This window comes from Papio anubis, unplaced genomic scaffold (assembly GCF_008728515.1).
Source record: "Papio anubis isolate 15944 unplaced genomic scaffold, Panubis1.0 scaffold2067, whole genome shotgun sequence".
Taxonomy (NCBI): Eukaryota; Metazoa; Chordata; class Mammalia; order Primates; family Cercopithecidae; genus Papio; species Papio anubis.
In genome coordinates, this window is record NW_022162096.1 from 1 (window position 1) to 6,658 (window position 6,658).

The 6,658-nt window shown below is 47.1% G+C and overlaps 1 long non-coding RNA gene across 1 annotated transcript; it reads right to left on the minus strand.

The window, feature by feature from the left end:
* Positions 1-438: 438 nt before the first annotated feature.
* On the minus strand, positions 439-2,708 carry LOC116272802. Its single transcript, XR_004181365.1, has 2 exons — positions 2,448-2,708; positions 439-519 (listed from the first exon to the last, which is right to left on the minus strand). It is a non-coding gene; the product is annotated as an uncharacterized LOC116272802 (long non-coding RNA).
* Between the last annotated feature and the right edge of the window lie 3,950 nt (positions 2,709-6,658).

The following is a 6,658-nucleotide window of genomic DNA, read 5'->3' on the forward strand; positions in this document are numbered from 1 at the left end:
TAGGAGCCTTTAAATCTCAGACTCTCAGAGCTAACCGAGACCGTTGATGCTCTACCTCCTTCGGAAACACCAGCGCAAGGAGGAGAGGTGGCTTGTCCAGACTCAAAGAGCAAATTAGGGACTGAGTCACAGCAGAAATACAGGACCCCTGACAAACCATCAGGCTAGCGCTTCCCTGAGAGGTGACAACCCCAGGGCATGTGTGGCAAGGACTGGAGCAGGGGTGTCTGGAGAAGAGAGAGTCGGCAAAGAGGACAGTGACAGAAGAGCCATGCTGCATGCTCCTTGCTCTGGGGTCCCTCCAGGTGAGGCCTGGGTGCTCCAGCTCCCCATTTGCCCTTGGCACCAGGGGACCCAGCCCCTTTCTTCAGAGCCCCAAGGGGAAAGTAAAGCCCAGGATTGGCAGCGTGGAATCACAGGACCCCACTGGACTCTTACCAGTGATTCTATGTTTTCATAGAGTTGATTGATTGTTGCGGAGCTTGAGTCCAGGGCTACTTCCAGTTCTTGGTTCCGGCTCTGAGGCACATGCAGAGAGGAGCAGTTGGAGGAGGATTGTGGGAAGAGGTAGAGAGAACAATCATTAGGGCTGGGGTGTGTGTGGGCTGTCTCAGCTGGCAGAGGGGCACCCAGCCCCCACTGTGAGAGGAGGTTGGAGGGCTGGCCTGCAGGGTCACTGCACCTTGGCTCAGGGCCTCTTACCTCCAGATCCTTCAGGGTAGCAGATGATGCAGGAGTAATAAAAAAGAGAAATTAAAAAAAAAAAGAAACACAGGGAAACAGTTATGGATATAGAGAAAGTATAAAAACAGCAAAGGGGCCAGGCACAGTGGCTGATGTATGTAGTCCCAGCACTTTGGGAGGCTGAGGCGGGTGGATCATTGGAGGTCAGGAGTTCAAGACCAGCATGGCCGACATGGTTAAACCGCATCTCTAATAAAAATACAAAGATTAGCCGGGCGTGGTGACAGGTGCCTGTAATCCAGGTTACTAAGGAGGCTAAGGCAAGAGAATCACTTGAACCTGGGAGGCAGATGTTGTAGTGAGCTGAGATCGCACCACTGCACTCCAGTCTGGGTGACACAGTGAGACTCTGTCTCAAAAAAAAAAAAAAAAAAAAATCCCCAAATCGCACATGCCTGCTCTGTATGTTATTCCCAAGTTACTTTTAAACTTTAAGGTCTCACCATTTCCAAGATGATAAAAGATGCGGGGAAGGAAAAAAACCCAATCAATCAAGCAGGTGAAGAAGCAGACATAAACAGGATGAAGGTTAATGGCAGCAACATAAAACAAGGCAGAGGCAAAGTATCTCCCAAACCAGAGAAGCCTCAGGGGCATGAGGGGCATGCACAGCTGGAGAGAGCAAGCCAGAGAGGGGTCGCAGCACTGCCTCACCTTCCACTTGTGCAATGGGGGAGCGCTACCCACTGGAATGGTTAAGGTTGGACACCAGCACCTTCAGAATGTCCTGAACCTATAGGAGGGGACAAGGGAAAAACAAGGGCAGGGGGAGAAAGACAGAAGTGGCTTAGAGAGAAACAAAAAAGTCAGGGTAGGAGGAAGATGTGGGTTCAGGAAAATGAAACGCTGAGGAAGAGCAGAGGAGATTGAAACCATGGCCTGTGCCATTCTTCCAAATGGCCACCTGCTGCCTTGCCAGGGGCAGGAACAAATAGATGGAAATGTTCCCTGAGTGATGCAGTCACAGGGTGGAGTCACCTGACCAACGCAGCTCTTAATATGCTCACTGGACCCCTCTCCTCAGGCCCAGGACATGGATGATGAATCTGGTAGAGCTCCAGACCTCCACCTCTCTTAAAAAACCAGACTCCTGAGTAAGGGTTCACTTGAACTAAAGGGGCTCCAGCTAAAAAACAAGTATGAAAGACACCGATCTTATCCAGTGTCATCTTACAATGGAGAAAACTGAGGCCCAGGGTAAGAAGTGATTTTTCTGTGGTCACTCAGCAAGCTGGTGGCAAGTTAGATCTTCTCTTACTCCTAGTGCCTGGGGCTCTCCTCACCACACCCTGAGCCCCCTTCTGTGACTCCTAAAGGGACAGCTTGATAGCAAGTGGCTGTACTCATTGGCCCAGCTCCCCCTTGAGACTAGGGATCAGGAAAATCAAACAGCAATGACCATTTCCTGGGTATCCTGGGTGTTCACAGCAGGACATGTACTAGGGATTAACATAAAAACAACAACAATATGGAATATCATTTAAACTTCAGAAATGAAAATCAAACACCACTACCCCTATTTTACAGATGTGAAAAGAGAGGCCCAAAGAACTCAAGCAACTTGCCATAAGTCAGATCCCTAGCCAATGGAGAGGCAAGATTCAAACCCAGAATTCTTAACCAGTACCCAGCAATCTTAACAATTACCCTCTACTGCCCCCTTGGGCCCCCTGTCCCCAGGAGCCTGGCCAGCCAAGACTCACATCCCCAGGTGAGTGGCAACCACCAGAAGTGGTTGTCTCAGGGCTACCGCCAGTTTTCTTCTTTTTTGTCTTCGCTCCTGCTGGAACAGCAGGGCTGTTCCTCTGCTGATATTCTTTTAGCTGTGGGAAAGAAGAGCAGTAATACTCATGAGAACTACCAGCCCCTACAGCCACATCACCCTTTACAGTTTTTCAAAATACTCTTATACATCATCTGATTTAATGCCACAACAACTGTACAAGGTGTTTTCACAATCACTTACTGATTGAGAGGGATGGATATTATGGCTAAAAAAAAGGGAGGGTGGGCAATAATGGGACTTAAATTCAGTCTTCTGACTCCAAGCTCTGGGGTTTTGCCACGAATCAGCAGCTGCCAGAGACCAAAATCAGAGCCAGAGGTAGAAAACTAAACATTAAGTAGGCAGGAACTGCACACTGTGTGGTTTGGAGTCACACATCCTTACATGTCTGTAAGTGTGAAGAAGTGCACCAGGACCTCCCAAACTTTTATATCCATGTGTCCTCATGGCAGAAGGCAGCTTTTTTGTTAAATGTGGGAATTGATCAGAAAGAGGACAACCCAAGTCTCATTTCAGAGAAGTCATGACTGCTCTTACTAGAAACGTATGTGACTGTCATCCCCTAAGTACATTAACATTTTTTTCTCTCCAAAGAGGAATCAGGAAACTGATGCTTCAGAAGAATCTCCCGTTTATCCTGTGGCACTCAAAAGTACCCCAAGTTGAGATGATATAGGAAAATTCAAGCTGTCCAAGTTCAGTTTTTCCAAGATCTATTCCACAGAAGATAAGCAAATCTCACTTCAGAGACCACTGACTGAAGGGCAGTCTGGTCCCAGAACTGTGGAGAATTAGAATATGAGGTGGAGAACTCAGAAAAACATGTTAAAGTCTCTCTGGAGAGTAGAAGGCTGGGAGAAAACCAAACCAAACCCATTCTCCCATTGCCACCCAGAGATACTGTCAACGTATGAGCTCACAGGGGAAGTGTAGGCTTTTCACAAAGTCAATGTCTATGCAAAGGGGGTAAGGCAACCTGAAACCTGTTGCTCCTAAGTCCCATAGTCCCCATTCCCCTCCCAGCTGGAAATGTGTGCTGTGGCCAGAGGAACCAGAAATGGGGTGAGAATGCTTAGGGGACTGGGTTGTAAGATCATAGGCCAGTCTTGAAGCAGTAATGACAGTTCCTAGGAGAACTGTGACGTCACTACATTCCACTCCTCCTGGGGGTGGGGGGAACCACATCAGTGCAATGGCTGAGTTGCTGATCCATGATGGGGGAGTGGGACGTAGGGCTGGTGCCCAGGCCTTTGGAGATGCCGGTCCAAAGAGCCCAGGGAGGTCAGGCTAGGGTCAGCAGGAGGGGAGAGTACAGTCTGCAGCAGGAAACCCCAGGAGTCAGCAGCCCAAAATCACCCGGGGATGACTGGCGATAGTGGGGAACTGGGGCTGGGGGACCCAGGTCCTCAGACAGCTGAACCCAAAGAACCCAGGGAGGTTGGGCTTGGGGCAGCAGGATGTGGTGAGGAAATGTGAGCAGGGAGCTAGGAGTCTACCAAAAGTCACCATGTGGGGCTGACTGGCGAGGGAGCAGAGGCTGGGCTGCTTGCTGAGGGGAGCAGGGCTGACTGATGTGACTTTGCACAGTGGGGGGCTAGAGGTGCCAGTGTTAGGGGGCCCAGCCCAGTGTGCCTCAGGAGTGGTATGTACTCTGGCAGTGGTCTTGTCAGCCGGAGGGATCTCTGGCTAGGTTGGGGGCAAACCTGTTGTGTGCCACCTTTTTCTTGGCTGCTGCCAATTGGCTCGTTGAGTCTGGAGTAACATCATGGGGGTGGGGGAGGAGGCAGGGTTGGGGGCCACATCCAGCGAACACCTCCAGTCACCTACCAGGCTGTGTGACTGAGCCAGAGGCGTAACCGGTTTACTAAGGCAGAATGGGGCGTGGCCTGAATTCTCAAGCCCATTGGTGTAGAAAGATGAAAGGGAGAAAGTGGCCAGGGGCAGTGTGTGGAAGAGGGACCTGTGACATCACAAGGGGAGAAGCTGCCCATCTAACTGCTATCCGCCCACTTGGGGAGAGGGCGGGGCCTGCCCTCGGGAGGGGCTGGCTTTTGCTAAAAGCGTTCAAAATAAACTTTAAAAGTATATTAATGTTTATACTCTAAATATATGTGTGTCCAGTGTGTCTGTGTGTGTCCACATGTTCCTCCAGAGCTCTCTTCATTATCAGCTTCTAAAAGCATGGTCTATGATTTTTGTCCTACATTTTTCATCTTCAGATGGGTACAAGAATTACCAGTATTACCTCAATTGAGATAGATCCTATAAAAAATGGAAAATCCATGGCATGTTTGATGATTAATGAAGTGGACTGTATTATCCAACATTCCAATAAGGTAAAATAATCACAATGATTTCTCTTTTTTGGAAAAACATTTCTTTTATTCTCCTACATTATTAAGATTTTTTTAAAAAACAAGAACCATATCTAATATCTTTAAAAACAAAGCTTTTGGGCTGGGTGCGGTGGCTCACACCTGTAATCCCAACATTTTGGGAGGCCTAGGCGCGTGGATCACCTTAGGTCAGGAGTTCAAGACCAGCCTGGCCAACGTGGTGAAACCCCGTCTCTACTAAAAATACAAAAGCTAGCCAGGTGTGGTGGTGGGTACCTGTAATCCCAGTTACTCAGGAGGCTGAGGCAGGAGAATAACTTGAACCCTGGAGGTGGAAGTTGCAGTGAGCCAAGCTCACGCCACTGCACTCCAGCCTGGGCGACAGAGTGAGACTCCATCTCAAAAAAAAAAAAAAATAAATAAAGTAAAAGAGTCAAAAGTAAATAAAAACACAAAGCTTTCAACTTAATAAGCACTCAAATCTCTTTCTGGTTTAAAGTACATACAAGGTCTATTTTTCTAGAATCACCTGACCTCTCTAAGCCTTGCAAATGAAACTGAATTTCTCACTTGATACTTGGCTATGACTTGCAATCATGAAAACCAAGAACTGTGTTATGTCACTGTGTATTGCTTGTTACCTGAATTCCACACTAGGCTGAGATCAAGGGTTGAATCTTTCACGATTTGCTTCATAACCTATGAGCTTCTTTTCCCACACCAAACTAAGCTTTTTTCTAGAGTTCTACAATTTACAGTTAGTAGACAAGAGGGTTCTCAAAAATGTAGTCTCTGGACTAGCAGCACCAGCAGAACCGGAGAACTTTTTATAAGTGCAAATTCTCAGGCCCCACCCTGGACCTGGTGAATCGGAAACTCTGGAGTAGGGCTCAGCAATCTGTGCTGCAGTAATCCCTCCAGATGTTCAAGAACCTCTGGCATACAGCAGGTAGAAAAATGTGTTTCCTTCTGTAGGTCCAAAGCCAGGGATACTATATGTTCTGTCTTGATACGAAACCATGACAGCATGCAATTAAAACACATAAGTCTCCTTCTCTCCCACCCTCCATCCGATGTGTTTTTATTTTTATAGAGTTAAAGAAACAAAATTGGCGATCAGAGATTCGCTCTAAGAAATTATATTTACAAGTGTCGAGTACTCATCCGGCCTGATCTCATACAATACCATTTATATCCTCTTACCTATCCGCGTTTTAAAACTTATCTTCACGATATGAAGTCTCAGACACACTAGCAGTTCTACAGTAAAGCGCCAAGTGATTGGAATGTCCGACTTACTCAGAAGAAAGGGGAATGATTGGCTGTATTTTCCAGATTGCATTCAACCCAGAATGTAAGTTTTGAATTCTTTTCTTTATTGTAGAACCAAGCTAGTGTGCCTGAGACTTACATTGTGAAGATAAGTTTTAAAACTTGAGGTAGGAGGTGTAAATGGTATTGTATGAGATCAGGCTGATGAGTACCGACACTTGTAAATATACTTTTAGAGTGAATTCTGATTGCCACTTTGTTTTCTTTATTAACTCATAAAAATAGAACATCACTCTCGATGGAGGGTGGTAGGAAGGGAAACGCATGTGTTTTAATTGCATGTCATGGTTTCAGACAAGACAGAACATATAGCAGGTCTGGCTTTGGACCTACAGAAGGAAACACATTTTTCTACCTGCTGTATGCCAGAGGTTCTTGAACATCTGGAGGGATTACTGCAGCACAGATTGCTGAGCCCTACTCCAGAGTTTCCCATTCACCAGGTCCAGGTGGGGCCTGA